At 40.5% G+C, this 16105-nt stretch overlaps 1 protein-coding gene across 1 annotated transcript in view; it reads left to right on the top strand.

Moving 5' to 3' along the window:
- Positions 1-10016: 10016 nt before the first annotated feature.
- DNMBP (dynamin binding protein) overlaps positions 10017-16105 on the top strand; it is a 100638-nt gene continuing 94549 nt past the window's right edge. The window contains exon 1 of the mRNA XM_081267538.1: positions 10017-10212. The gene's annotated coding sequence lies outside the window, so the exon portion shown is untranslated. The remainder of the gene's footprint in view (positions 10213-16105) is intronic.

The raw sequence follows: 16105 nt of genomic DNA, 5'->3' as shown, positions 1-16105 counted from the left end.
CCCTGGCCAGGACACCACAGCTGTGCTGTTTGGATTCTTCAGCCATCAGAATCATGAGCCAAATAAACCTCCTTACTTTATGAGTTATCCAGCCTTAATATTTTGTTTTAGCAGGACAAAAATGGACTAAGATCTGAAATCAGAATTAATGGGGGCAAGGGAGGGCAGAATTTAGGACAAGAAAGAAGAGTCTCCAACTTTGGGTCCAGCATTTTCCTGACTTGTACCCCTTTAATTTTATATCTAGAGTTTGATTTTACTTTATTTTTCATTTTATTTTTATTTTTTATATTTATTTATGTTGGGTACTAAGTATTGGACCCAGGGGCACTTTACCATTGAGCTACATCCCCAGTCCTTTGAAATTTTTATTTTGAGGTAGGGTTGCACTAAGTAGTTGAGGGTCTCACTAAGATGCTGAGGCTGACCTTGAACTTTCAATCCTCCTGCTTCAGCCTCCCAAGTCTCTGGATTACAGGTATGTATCACCAAGCCTAGCTACAGCATTATTATTATTATTATTATTATTATTATTATTATTATTATTATTATTATTCCCAGGGGCACTTAACCACTAAGCCACATCTCCAGCTCATTTTATGTTTTATTTTGACACAGCATCTTGCTAAGTTGCTTAGGGCTTCACTAAATTGCTGAGTCTGGCTTTGAACTCATGATCCTTTGGCCTCAGCCTCCCGAGTGGTTGGGATTACAGATGTGCGCCACTGCACCCAGGTAAGGAGGATTTTGATATAGGATGATCAGGGAAGGCCTATCTGAAGAGATAATACTTGGCTGATAGGGAAAGGGCAAGAAAGAAGACTCATAAAGGATACGATAAAAGTTTCAGGCAGGCTGGGCACAGTGGCATATGCCTATAATCCCAGTGGCTCAGGAGGCTGAGGCAGGAGGATCACAAGTTCAAAGCCAGCCTCAGCAACAATGAGGTGCCAAGCAACTCAAGAGTTCTATCAAACTAGCAACAAGCTATTGATCCTTGGGGCTTGACTCTCAATGAAACACAAAATAGGGTAGTGATGTGGCTCAGTGATTGCCCTGAATTCAATCCCTGGTACAATCCACCCACCACCAACCCCGCAAAAAAAAAAAGCACCAAGTAGTAGTAGCAAACCCTGTAGCAGGGAAGAGTGTGTGTGTGTGTGTATGCTTAGTTTCCTGACTTATGATCTCAACATGCTAAAAGTCTCACTCAACGTAAGTCCAACAGCGTAGCATCCAAACCACACTAAGTCTAGTCATAAGTGAACCAGTAAGACTCACTTTTTCCATGGCAACAGAAGACACCCTAACTTGGACCAATCATCTCAAAACCCAGGATCTAGAAAGTGGGACAGCATGGCTCCAAACAAATCTGCTATCAGAACTGGAGAAGTCAAAGCTGTTGTGTCCAGAGAGACATCTTCACCACGATTTGTCTAGCACACGTATTCCTGACACACACCCTATTCCCGCCCCCTCATGCCCACCTCCTTCCTGGACTATGGCTTCATTTCTACTTCAACACTAACTTCATTCTGGCTGTTAAACCTCGAGTAAACATTCCCCGGGGCACATGCCTAAGCAAACACCAGTACCCTCCCTTCTCCTAAAACTTAAATTTCACCATTTAAAGAGACTCCTTCCACCAGCTCACCTTCTCTCCCGCTCCTCCCCAGGATCTCTCCCCTCAGGGGTCTTCCTTTCTCCTACCTTTATTTTCTTCAGATGTCACAGATGCCCTGCACCCTTTCACCCTTGCCCCTCTGACTGGGGGCACTTGAGGGGGCTTGCAGCCATGGCCCTGTAGTTGGGTAGCAGTCCAGGAAAAGTCTTCAGGGGCGTTGCTTGTCTCTGATGACTCCTATTGCACAGTCCTGGGGAGGTGGCAAATAAAATCATTCCTTGGATGGATATTCACCCCACAGGCAGAGGGACAAAAGGCCTCTTTGACTTCCCTTTAGGTTGTGCCCAGTGAGATCTTTGGAAAGGAGCCTCCATGCTGAGCATCAGATCAAAGGAGTTAATGAGTTTCCTTAAATCTATTCTGGAATCAGATGAAGTATGAATAAGCCAAAGAAATGACCATGATATTGTTCTTTTTAAAAAAATACCCAAATGTTTACACACATGTAGTTTATAGAAGACTTTTATTTTACAAACCAATATAATTTTTTTTAATGGAGGGATAAAGGATCCACTGTCTTTTGGGGGCTAGCTTTCAAATTTTTATTAAGGACAATTAGAAAAAATACAGTTTCTACCTAATATCACCATTGATTCATACATAACTTGAATGCCAAAAATTAGGAAAATTACATCTTAACATTAAAAAATCTCATAAATCAAATTTTTTTCCATTTTTATTAAGAACGGTATGTTTCAGTTTAGATTAGCATTTGTGAGTCAGGAATTGGAAAATGGAACTTTGTCTCATGTAACTAAAAATTTATAAATTGGGACTTCAGACACAGCTTCCTTTATGTGGTTTAGCATATGTATTCGTTTCTGGATTTCATTATTTTTGACAGTAACTTCTTTCTCACACAATCTCTGCTCATGTCTTCAAGCTTATATTCTATCAAACTAGCAACAAGCTATTGATCCTTAGGGCTTGACTCTCAATAATGTGAATTGAGTTATGTGACTGTCCCTAAAAATATCATAATGACTCTGATTAGTCAGTCTTGGGCCATATGACTACTCCTGGAAGGTGCAGAGGGATAGGGAAGATTGATAACATAAAATAAATGGTTCTCATTTTAAAAAAAAAGTTATAACTCTGTTACCAAATAAAAAGGAATAGATGGTGGTAGGGGGAGGAAATGACCATTTTATTGAATTTAAGCACCATTTAAATTTTACTATGATTTGCTGGGCATGGTGGCACACACCTGTAATCCCTGTGACTCTAGGCTTTGGCAGGAGGATTGCAAGTTTGACACCAGCCTCAGCGATTTAGTGAGGCCCTGAGCACTTTATCAAGACCCTGCCCCAAATTAAAAAAATAAAAAGAGGTTAGGGGTATGGCTCAGTAGTTACATGCCCCTGGGTTCAATACCCAGGACCAAAAAAAAAAAAAAAAAAAAAAAAATTACTGTGATTTTTAACTCAAGCAAATTCCATCATTCAACAAATGTGTACTAGAGACACTATGTACCAGGCACTTGATAGACAACAGGGATATAAAGATAATTCAATAGTCTTGCCTTCAACAAACTCACCATCCACGAGGAAATTAAGAAGCCAACCACTCTGCCATGGGGATCATCCCTGTCAGAGGCCAGAGAATCATGATTGCTTTATCACCCAGTGCCCTCCTTTGTTTGCCTTAGTACAGTCTGAAGTCAGATGACTCACTTCTATGACACGTTGCACACTAATCTCGAACACATTATTATCAAATCTGGGTGGAGGACATGAAATAGGCCACAAGTTCAACAAGAGATCATCAAGGGGGTCAGCTGCTTAAATAGGTAATGATTTCTGAGACTGTGTCTGAGAAGAACAGTGTCACATCACCAGAAACACAGTCCCCCATGCCCTCCCAAGAGTCTGTTTTCTCTGAGTGTAAGATACAAATGGTGGCACCTTTTCAGGAAGAACAGTGAGGGTCATAACATCACTAAAGCCCACGGATGCACCAGAATAAAACATTGTGAGGGAAGGCAAACACAGCAGATCCAGAACAAAGTTCCCAAACGAGATGAGTTGTGGAGACTTTGAAACTTGGCAGATGATGGCTTTGCGTTTTACATATTCGGAAATCTTGGGCAAGCCAGATACTGTATTCTCAGGTCTTCCAGAGGCTGAAGGAGGAGGATCACAAATTCAAGGGCCAGCCTGGGCAACTTAGCAAAACCATTTCAAAATAAAATAAAATATAATAAAAGGCTGGAAATATAGCTCAATATTAGAGCACTTTCCTCACATACAAGAGGCCATGGGTTTAATACTTAGTTCTAGAAAACATAATAATAATATAGTATCTTGGACAAATCAGGTAGTTTCCAAAATATGGGTACAGAATTACAAGCCATGTTCAAGAGGTCCATTAGGACAAATCTGTGTGATGCAGGGGATAATTTTCTGTGATGCACTATCCTAGCAATAGCTCATTTAGTGCAAAAGTTATTTTCTTATTCATTTCTTTAGATTCTTCTAAACACACTTCAAGGACAATGTTTTATTTGGTCCTAATGTTCTAACACTAGCTAGTTTCATTTTTTTTTTAACAAATGAAAGAGTGGGTTTCAGACTCAGAACTAGAGTCTAAAAACAATCTTGCTTACATTGTATTTATTTTGATGTTTACCTACTATGAATTATAACCTCTACTAGTTTTGCACTTGTGGTATGAAAGTTTTCTTTAAAAAATAAACTGACCAAGCTGGGCATTGTGGTGCACACCTGAAATCCCAGTGACTCGAGTGTGTGCGTGTGTGTGTGTGCGCGCCGAGGCAGAAGGATTGCAAGTTCAAAGCCAGCCTGAGCAACAATAAGGTTCTAAACAATTCAGTGAGACCCAGTCTCTAAATAAAATGAAAAATAGGGCTGGGCATGTGGCTCAGTGATTGAGTGCTCCTGAGTTCAATCCCTAATACCCCACCCTCCAAAAAACAAAAAATATACATATTAAACATAACTTTAAAGAAAAAAAAATTTTTTTAAAAAATAAAGTGACCAAATTTAAATAAAAATATTAAACAAAAAATAGAAAGGTGTTATACCATGTAGTCAAGAATTATTATGATGATTTTCTGAGAGTAAAAGATTATAGAGAAAAGCAATATAGATTGATGAATGTGTGGGAATAGGAAGGACTAGGTAAGCTATTTAACCTCATGTGGCCTCAGATTTCTCATAAGCTAAGGACCAAAGTGACTACCTTGCTAGTTTGTTGTCATGGTATGTTTTTTAAAAATGTTATTTGAAGAAGAAAAAGACAAGCTTTTATTACCTTGTTTCATTAATTTGAACAACCAGGAAAATAAAACAGATGGCTTATAAAAATTTTTCTTTTAAAGTATTGATTCTAGCTTGGCAGGGAGGAACATACCTATAGTCCTAGTGACTCAGGCGGCTGAGGCAGGAGGATAGAAAAGTTCAAGGCCAGCCTGGGTAGGCATTTGAGCCAAACCCTGTCCAAAAAAAAAAAAAAAAAAAAAGATTTGTTATTGGCAAAAGCAGTTTTCTCTATTCCTTTCATCCTTTCAGATCCTTAAATATCTTCTTTCTTTCTTGTCTCTTCCTATAAACAGGAAGAGATATATCTTGACAGATATATAAGATGAATGAGTTTTTCCAAAAATATCACTCCAACCAGGCAAATTTTGTGGGGGACACAATATTTAATTAATTTATTTATATGTGGTGCTAAGGATTGAACCCAGTGCCTCACATGTGTTAGACAAGCACTGTACCACTGAGTCACAACTCCAGTCTCCATACCAGGCATTTTTATGGTAAGGTAGGTTTGCTCATTTAGAATGGTTTTTATTTCTGAGTGTGAAATAATCTTCTACTTTATATTAAAGCAGTTCAAGTTTCTGCAAGTAGGTAGGAAGAAAAAAAGACCCATGGCAACATTATATAAACATGTCATAGCAGGCTGAAGAGAAATTTGTGTCCTTTTTTTTTTTTAAAATAACTTAGAAACTTCCTCACAGGGCCCTCCTCTTCTAGGAAGAACAAAACAAGAAATGGCTTTACTCCTGCCCCTTGAAGTCTATTCCTAAGTCAAACCAAATGGCCTTTCTTGTCTTCTAGCAGAAGCCCACCAGATAGATGCTCCCATCAAAACCATCCTGACTCATGGCTCCTCTGAGGGCACAGGACTTCCCCTGCTTGTCCCCATCCAGCCTGAGTACTGACCCTCCTCTACCTCCATCTGAGACTCCCAGATGCATTCTGGCACCATTTTGATAAATAGTTAATAATTGTTTCCATATAATGCCTCTTCCTTCCTGGCAGAATTCAAACCTATGTCTTCTGTATTTTACCTCTAAGTTTCTTCTTTAGTAACAGGAATAAAAAGGAGCTGAGCCTCTGGATGCTTCAGGATTAACAGCTAGACACCATGAGCAAGGCCAACTTTGATTAGTTTCTCATCTGCTGCCGTTGTCAACAGCAGCTTATGTCTATGATGTGGCATATTGCAGGATGAAGCCAGAGGAAGGTGGCTTTTCTATGGGGCCAAGCTGTGCTCAGCTGTTAGTTTGTGATGCTGCCCATCATAGAGGTGGAAATTCAGATGCAGGACATCCTGTCAGATTGGATTTTGGTTCAGATATAGGATCTAAGGATGGCACACTCAAATAACTTTAATCAATGAGATGAATCAAAATACACAGAAATTGAGCCATTCTGTGATTTGGTTTATTAAGGCTTATCAGGAGTAGAGGGATAGTATATACATTTCAGATTTAATATCATATATGTAGATATTGTCCTTGATAACAAAGCAGTTTCACACACATTGTTTTCTCTTGATCCTTTTCATTTCAGGTCCCTTCAATGGGAGATATTTATCATGCATCAATATATTGATTTATCTACCTGCCTAGAATGGTCCTCACTCCTGTTTGCCTTCTAATCTCAAATAATACCAGCTCACTTGCTCACACTGACTTCTTTTTTGTTTCTGAAACTTATCAAGTTGCTTTCCATTTCAAGGCTTCTCACCTGCAGTTCCTCTTTCTGAAAAGAGCCTCCTCAGCTCTTTATATGGCTGATTCTTTCACATCAATCTTATCTCAAGAAAATATTACATCCCCAAGAGGGACTTCTCCACCCGCTTTATATTCAAACAAGTTACCCACATATGCCTTTGCCCTGTGTCAGCCTAGATCCTTCCCTGACCCACAGTACACAGACAGTGTGTCGAGTGACTCTTCTCTTAGTCTTCTCAAAGACTGTTTATAATTTGTACCATGCCTGTTGCAAAGAAGAGAAGTTAGTTCCTTACATGCAGTGAATGCCTGGGCATTAAGGTTTAATTCTCTGCAATCTAATCTATCATATCATCTGGTTTATTTCCTTCAAAACACTCCCCACACCCATGATTGTCTTGTTTATTATTTATTTCTTTATTGTCTGTCACATCTCTCTAGTAGGTTCTCCATGAGAACAGGGAGCTTGTTGTGTGTATTGGTGTTCAACCTCAAGGCTACAAAACCCCCAGTGTACTGTTTAACATTCCCAAAGAAAGAACTTGGAAGACTATGGAGAGGCTTTGGACATTTTATTACTTGTTCCACCATGGTAACAGGCTGGAGTACTGCATCGCACCTACAAGCAAGGAAAATATATGGGATAGGTCAAATGCTCACTGTACAGGTGGATTTCTTCAGATGTTTTATGAGTATATTGTTTTACTTTACATCCAAGGTTGCTCCGCTTTGATCTTCACTTAAGGATAGGAGGCAAGCCAGGCATGGTGGTGCATGCCTGTAATCCCAATAATTCGGCAGGCTGAGGCAGGAGGATTCTAAATTTGATACCAGCCTCAACAACTTAGTGAGGCCTTGTCTCAAAAAAATTTTAAAAAGAGCTGGGAATGGTTCAGTACTTAAGTGCCCCTGGGTTTAATCCCTGGTAGTAAAAAAAAAAAAAAAAAAAAAAGAGATTGGAGTCAAGGGAAATGGCCAGTTTCCCTTCTCTGTTTTCTTTATTATCACATTCTTGAGAACCCTTATCTCACCAGGCCTAAGACTTCCTAGGCACTGATTTGTATTTACCCCAACAGTTGATCAGGCTGAATCCCAAACACGTAGAAAAACTCCTGTTACATCATTAAAATACAGTAAATCTTTGATGAGTGGGAAAATATTATTTTATCTTTGATGTTTTAGAATCTTTGAAACGTCCAAAGTCAGTTTTTTTTTTTGTTTTTTGTTTTTTTTTTTTTTTTTTTTTGGTAATGAGGATTTAACCCAGGAGTGCTTTCCCACTGAGCCACATTCCCTGCCTTTTTATTTTGAGACAAGCTCTCACTAAGTTGCTTAGGGCCTCCATAAATTGCTGAGGCAGCTCTCCAACTTGTGATCCTCCTGTCTCAGCCTCCAAGGCTGCTGGGACTAGGTCAGTCATTCTTAAACTTCAACGTACACACTAAAGAACCTACTTCTGAGATTCAATAATCAAATTATTTTGGAATTGACTCTTTTAGGTGAAATAAAAAAGTTTAGATTGGGCTAAGTATATGTTAAGACAATCTGACATTTTATTTTTAAAATGAAAAGCTTGATTTTTTTACTTCATCTTGATTTCATATGTGTATTTGGCTCAAAAAATCATTAGAAAAGTACATCTGCAAAAAGCAAAACTGTAATTAATGTTTTTATTTTGGAAAATGATATCATTATTCAAAAATAAAGGCAATAGATTTGCAGCTTTCTTTTCTATTTTGTTTCTTTCTTTTGGTACTGGGGATTAGATGTAGGGGTGCTTTACCACCAAGTTACATCCCCCAGCCCTTTTTAGTTTTTATTTTGAGTTGCCCAGGCTGGCCTGGAACTTGTAATCCTCATGACTCAGCTTCCCCAGTAGCTAGGATTACAGGCATGTACAACCTTGCATAATATTAATTACCTTCTTGAGGAAAAGTCACAGTTTTACAGACAAATGAAGTATTTTCTAAAAATTTTAACAAAACCCACAACATTAATATTTTACTACAAAATTTTCTCCCCTCAGTATTCACATGCTTCAAAAAGCAAAGGAGAAAAACAGCTTAACAATATCATGAAAAATTAAACATAGAATTACCATCTGACCCAGCAATTTCATTTCTGGATGGAGATATAAAAAACATTCAAAGCAGGGACTTTAGTAGATACCATACATTAGTGTTCATAGTAGTATTATTCACAACAGTCAAAAGGTAAAAACAACCCAAATGTCCATCAAAGGATGAATGCATAAATAAAATGTGGTATTATAGGAACAAAGGATATTATTCAGCCTTAAAAAGAGGATTCTGGCACATGCTACAACATGGATGAACTGTGAGGACATTATTTTAGGTGAAATAAGCCTAACAAGAAAGAATAAGTATTGTGTGATTCCACTCATGTGATGTGTATCCAGAACAGTGAAATTAATGGAGACAGACAGTAGAAGGGTGATTGTCAGGAGGTAGGGAATGGGGACAGTTTCCTTTTGGGAAGATGAAAAGCTCTCCTTATGGGAGAGGGATGGTGATGATGGTTGCATCAGTGTGAATGCATTTAATGCAACTGAACTGCACGTTTAAAAATGGTTAGGATGATAAATTTCATAATGATTTTTAAAAAGCAGAGGAAAGGGAAATAACATATCCAGTGAAAATTTTAAAATAAACGCTTATCTCTGCTCTGCATGCATGGTGATAGACCTGCTGCATTCTTTAGAATCTCCTAGATCCCAGAAACTTACAACACATCAATTCAAACAACATGGCCAAGCAAAATGACTTTGTGATCTGTGATCTTTTATGCACAAAGAAGAAATCTCGTGGGGGATTCGAGAGCTATATGGGGGTGTTCTCTCATCCCTGCCTACTTGTATTCCTTTGGTCCTTGCTCTTAAATTCTCAAAGCTGTACTGAGACTTTCCCTGGTGGGGATGGGGTGGTGGTGGTGATGGTGCGGGAACGGGGTGACAGGAGAGAGTGGAATGGACAGAAGTGAACACCAGCGAGTATTGTGTGACAGGGTAATGAAAACTGCCTGAAGGGAGCAAAGAGGACAGCATCACAAACAGGAATGGGATTGGGCTTCTCTGAAGGGAACGTTCTTTTCTTCTAGTTGACTGTTGGCGTGGGGGCGAGGGAACATCGAGTGAGGTGAGGAACTTACTCCTAGCCCGACCAGCCCCGAGGGCTGAATGCCCCGCAGTAGCGGAGTCCCAGTGCCTCAGTTTCCCCAGCAGAGGCGCTCGGAGCGCCGCCTCTCTGACGTCGCCGGGCGGCTGGGCCAGGCCGACCGCCAGGGGGCGTGAGCGCGGGGCGGGCGCCGGGGAGGTGGGCGCGCGGGGAGCGGAGCTTGGCGACCCCGGGCAGCGGGAGCGCCGGCCGAGGCGGAAGCCGCGGCTTGAGGCGGTAGGCGGGGCGGCGCGCTGAGTCACACGGGATCGGTCCGCCCACCGCTGCCAGGGGCGGAGGTGACAGCGGGCCCGGGACGGGCGGCCGCCACTGCCAGCCGCACCGAGGGACCTCCGGGCGGCGAAGAGCAGGTCAGGGCCGGGGCGGGCCGGGGCCTGGCAGGGCCGGGCGAGGGGCCGTGGCCGCTGTCCAGGGCCGCGGGCAGAGGGTACCGCAGCCCGGCGGGACGCGCCGCGCGGCCGGGCCTGCGCCGCCCCTTCCCCGGGAGACGCCGTGCTCGGCGTCCGGAGCCCGCTCAGGGCGGTGGGCGCCGCGGGCCGGCTCGCGCTCCTGTAGCGGACCGCCAGGCCGCCGCGGGCCCCGGGGGCTGGAGAGCAGTCAGAGGGCGCGGACGTGGGCTTTTCAAGTGTTGTCAAGCCCGGGGCTCTTTCCACTGCACCGCCTTGCCACTCGGCACTGGGGCGGAATCGGAGAGCTGGAAAGAGTTCGGCATTAGCCCAGCCCTTGGCTTTTACAAATGCGCCAAGCCACGCTGCCCGTGGGTCTGGAAGTCCGTGATTCTGTGTCGGGGGATAGGATGGTTAGTTTCCCAAGCAAGAGTAGGACCTGTTTAGCTGGAGATGCAGCTTTGATTACATGGTGGAGTGTTGCAGGTACCCACGGACACTTGTGTTGCTGCTGCGGGTACTGATGTCCGCCAAGCATCCATGTGTCAGAGATGCTGTCAATTGAATAAATGGATATTGGAGTTACCAGACAGCCAGGGTCTGGTGCAAATTAGCAACTGTGAAGAATGCTTGACGTGTAGAGTTAAATTTTAAAAACAAAATCAAAGCCAAAACCAACTTTAACTACAATCTCATTATCCTTTACTGTCTCAATTATACTGTAGTGAAAGGTAAATATTTTTGGTACTCGTGTTATTCTGTAATATTGCTGACTTTAGGTCTGTTTTATAGTAATTCTTTTACAGTAATATGAACATGTTGTGTTGAAACACTTTCTTTTCATAATTAGAGATGCTATGATGTGTGACAAGTTAATGGAACTCTATTATTTAGGGTTTGAGCGTAGTTTAGTCCACTCATTTACATAACTGAGTTACAAGGGTGAATAGCACTGATTAGTATGTTTTGTAAGTCTGAAGTACTGACAGCATACAGGTGTGATTTCTCAAAATCAGTGCTGTGTTGCTTTATTCTGGCAGAGTAAATGTGATGAGCAACTAAGTTTATACCTCAGCACCCATTTTTTTTTCTCTAAAATATTGAATTAAGGCATCTCTAAGCTCCCCTTCTACCTTTCAAATTCTCTGATTTTGCATGTTAATATGTAACACATGTCACTCATTGCGACAAAAACAAAAAGTTTTAAGAAAAAACAGTTTCAAAATTCTGCATAATGCATAGTGGATCTTCAAATTCATTATTATTCTGTCAGTTTGGGGCTAAAGTAAGTAAAAAGTGATTTTCAGATTACCAATACTTCAGTGTTAAATTCATTTGAATTTGGAGACTGTAATGGAGTACTTGGTGTATTGTGGAGAAGAGCTAAATCTGGCCTGGGAATAGGTTCTGTACAGTGTAACATAACTTTTGCAATAAACCAAGAACATCCTGACTCAGAAAATGTGATAAGATGGCTCTTCTGTAACATTCATATTGTATTTTTTGGCTGAAATATAATAATCTCTGTAGACTCTGTTCAAATGTGTATGAGTTATTTGTCTTGCAGCCACAAAGCAGGGCCGATCTCTCTTTTCTCTCTCCATTCTCCTCTGAGTGCACTTCTTACCTGAAGAGATCCTCTTCACATTCCTGGTTCATCCATGTGGCAATGCAGAACCTCCTTAAAAAGCACTGATTGAATTTACACTATTTCTCTTAGAGAACAAGATGAATCTTGATTCTTGAATCACCATCTAAGATCTCCTAAGATCTAAGAGTAGGTGTTCATTCTTTTTTTATTATTATTATTTTTAGTTGTAGATGGACACAATACCTTTATTTTATTTATTTATTTTTATGTGGTATTGCTAGGCAAGCACTCTACCACTGAACTATAACCTCAGCCCATAGGTGTTCATTCTTACAACATAGTGACACTCTATGAGTCTCTGCTTCTGAAAAAGGGTTAAGTGACCCAGGTTAATTTTTTATCTACTCTATGCTTGAAAACTACCATATAGGAAGCTTCCAGAGCCAGGCAACTTGTTACTTCTGTCTCAGAAGGAAACTCTTCTTGCGATGGTGCATAGTGAAGCGTCAAGTTTGTTTATTTATTGATTGATTGATACTGAGGATTTAACTCAAGGGCACTTTACCACTGAGCTACATCCACAGCCTTCTTATTTCTTGTTTTGAAGCAGAGTCTTGCTAAGTTATGTAGGGCCTTGCTAAATTGCTGAATCTGGCCTTGAACTTGTGATCTTCCTGCCTCAGCTTCCTGAGCCACTGAGAGTATGGGTATGCACCACTGCACCCTGTCTCAAGTTCATTATTATCCCCAATCTTCCAAATCACTCTGTATTGGGCTAAAGTAAATGAAAAGCAGTACTTCAAACTATAGGTACTTTAGTCTTAAATTTGGGGGATTTTTTAAAAATGTTAAAATATTAAAATAGAATGCAAATGGAGATTTGTGTACCCATTACCAGGTATAAGACTTGATTTATTTTCTAGGAGTATTATTCTGTTAGTTAATATATTACCTATAACATGCATCATAACAAGATATTGCCAGTGAACTTCTCCTGTGCTAGGTTTTCTGCTAAAACATCTTTAAAATTCATTCAGAATATGGCTGAAAATTTTCACAACATTAATTCAATTAATATGAGATAGTTTATTATATTCTGTCTAGCGAAATATCTGAATAAACTAATTTTCAAAATAGGATAATGTAGTCTTGTTGGTCAGGAGTTAATTAGGAGATAGACTTTTGCCTGGAAAGGCAGAGAGGTCTAAAGTAGCAGCCCTAAATCCAGATCACAGAGCAGCTCTATAATAAAAGAGCTGTTAAACACTCCAAGGCATTAACTTCTGGTTAGGTACTTTATCCTTGATGCTAAAAAGAGTAACCCTGGAAGGTAAAAATAGACATAATTAAAGTTTGTCATTTCACTTTTGGATTTGTTGGTCTTCTGACTAAAAGGTGTGACTACAGAGAATTGATGGCACAGTGGGGCAAATGGGGTGTGCAGGACTCTGAAGTCTGAGGGATGCATTTGGGTCCTGACTCAGTCAACAATATTCTTTGAGTACCCGTATGAGCTGGGCACTGTCATAGGTGCAGGGATGCAATTGTGAGCAAAACAGACAAAGCTATAACCCTATTCCTTTTTCTTTTTCTTTTGAGATGGGGACTTGCTAAGTTGTTGAAGCTGTCCTGAAACTTGCAATCCTTCTGCCTCCGCCTCCTGCATATCTGGAATTACAGGCATTTGCCACTGTGTCCTGCTCTGAGATGACTTTGATCTGAGACTTCAAGGATATGAGGGAGTAAACAGGAGGCAAAGGATGAGCAAGTTCCCAGCTCTGATGCAATAGCAGGTTTGGCACACTTGAGGGACAGCAAGGCAAGATCATTCATGGTGGCCAGGCAGGCTGAATGTGGATGAGGAGAAAGTGACAACAGATGAGAGGGTGTGAGAATGGTGAGAGGTGCATCAATGTAGGCCATTAAAGGATTTTGGCCTTGACTTTGAGTGAAGGAGAAGCCTTTATAGGTGTTTGAACAGAGAAGCTGATGGTGAAGTATGGTTGAAAGGGTTGAGGGCTGGAGGTGTAGCTCAGTGATGGAGTTTGTCTAGCTGTGTGACCCTAAACCAAAATTCTTCTCTGGGCCTTTGTTTCCATAGAATGATTCCCTCTAGCTAAAGATTTTTTGTTCTGCTTTGGTAGTAGTGCTGGGGATTGAACCCAGGGCCTCCTGCATGTCAGGAAAGTGCTGTACCACTGAGCTATGTCCCCCAGCCCCTCTAGTTCAAGATTTTGAGATTCTAGTTTCTGTGCAATATTTCAACAGGGAGGCAAGAGGATTGTGTGGGTAGAGGTTCTAAAAAAGCACATGGTTTCAAGTGACCTGAAAACTTGACACCAACCCATCTTGAACTGAATCACCCCAAATCAAGTGGTATCAGGTCCTTTTCAGTCCAGTTGTCAGGGCATGAGACAAAACACTGGTCTGTCAATATTCTCTGCTGATCTCTTTCATACTCTGCTGATCCCTGAATTTCCCTTCCTGCCTGAAAAGGGATGAAAAGCTGTTACTCATCAACAGAGTTGGCAACCAGAGTAGCTTTTGTTGTTAGGAAAATTTGGAACTTTTGGGAAGGAAACAATTCTAATTTTGTGTTTATCATAGGTCATTTGAATTCTTCTTTTATAACACACAAAGGGTCTAAATGATTTCTTGTTTTTAAATTCCTCTGCCCCATTCCCACTCACCTCATGTCTCATAGGTGCTCATTTTAATGCATTTCACAGGTATCTTTTTGTCTGTAGGATCTTGCAAAGTGGAAGTGTTTGCTTTATATTTATGTATTTTAATTTATAATGCTTTAGTGCATTTTGTTTCTTTTTCCCTAAGTACTGCTTTTAGGATTCATGCCTGTTGCTATGTGTGCATCTGACTCTTTGCTTCTGAGTGCTGCATCACACTCCCTGCTGTTGTGTATCTACCACAGTTGTTCTTACCTGTACTCTGAGTGACGTATGGATACTTAGGTTGACCCATCTCCCCAACACCACATATATTGCTGCAAAGAACATCTTCACACATTTCCTCTTATAAAGCTGCATAATATTTCTGTAGGGCATATATTCAGAAGAGCACTGCTGGATTTTAGGTTTGCATGGACTGAATTTGACTAAATGGTGCCAGATTCATCTCCAAAATGGTTGCACCAGTCTCTGTCCCTCCCTCAAGAAGCATGTGAGGTTCTTATGTCCTCATGTTCCACCAACCTTTGGCTTTGTTCAACTGTCCACTTTTTCAAATAAGTACAAAGCGATGTCTTGTCACTTTAATTTTTCTTTGATTAGTAACAGTTTTGAACATCTCTTGAAATCATAGCCTCTTCTGTAAATTGCTTGTTCATATCTTTGGCATTTTGTGTTGGAGCACATAGTTGTTTCCATTTATTGCAAAAGTGATTTTATAATGTAGATATTTGCTCCTTGGCATGTATAGACTTTGTAGATATCTTCTCATTTGGTCATTTGTCATCCCTTGATCAAGAAAATGATGTTCTTTTTTTTCTTTTACTTTTGTGTGGGGCTGGGATTGTACCCAGAGACTCACACATGCTAGACAAGCATTCTGCCACAGCCTTTCTTTCTCTTTTCTTTTTTTAAAACAGGGTCTGCTAATGTGCCCAGGCCAACCTTGAACTTTAAATCCTTCCGGCCTCAGTTTCCAAAGTGGCTGGGATTACAGGCATATGCCACCACACCCAGACTAAGGGGAAAAATGTTAATTTTGATGTAATCATCAAAATCCTTTGACTTATGATTTATGCTTTTGAAGTTTTGTTTAAGAAACCTTTCTTGATCTCTAGGGCATGCCTTTGATTTTAATGCATCTACAGCCCACATTTGCATGAGGTATTAGACACTGATCCAGTCCTGTTTTTTTCCTACTATTTATTGAACCAGTTGTTCCAGTAGCATCTAAAAAAAAAAAAAACCAAAAATATGCTTTCATTCACTAAGTGTGGTACCCCCTTCCTCTCATGTGATTTTCATGGATCCACTGGTTTGTCTTAGCCTCTCTTTGGTGCCATTAGTTGAAGTTCTTGCTCCATTTTTTATTGCTCTGATTTTATTACAGTGACTTTGTGGTTGTTGTAATAACTGGCACCACAGGTCATTCATTTTAAAGTTTACTTAGCTCTTCCCGAACCAACTTTTATTTTTTCATATAAATTTATTGTGAGTTTACCAAGTTATTAAAAATTTATATTTTTGAGGAATTTTATTGGGATTATGTTAAATTTATAAATTACTTTGGGGAAGTTTGACA

Source organism: Spermophilus citellus (genome assembly GCF_964194105.1).
Source record: "Spermophilus citellus genome assembly, chromosome: 15".
Classification (NCBI taxonomy): Eukaryota; Metazoa; Chordata; class Mammalia; order Rodentia; family Sciuridae; genus Spermophilus; species Spermophilus citellus.
The sequence above is the reverse complement of the archived record's forward strand: the minus strand, read 5'-3'. Positions and strand labels throughout refer to the sequence as shown.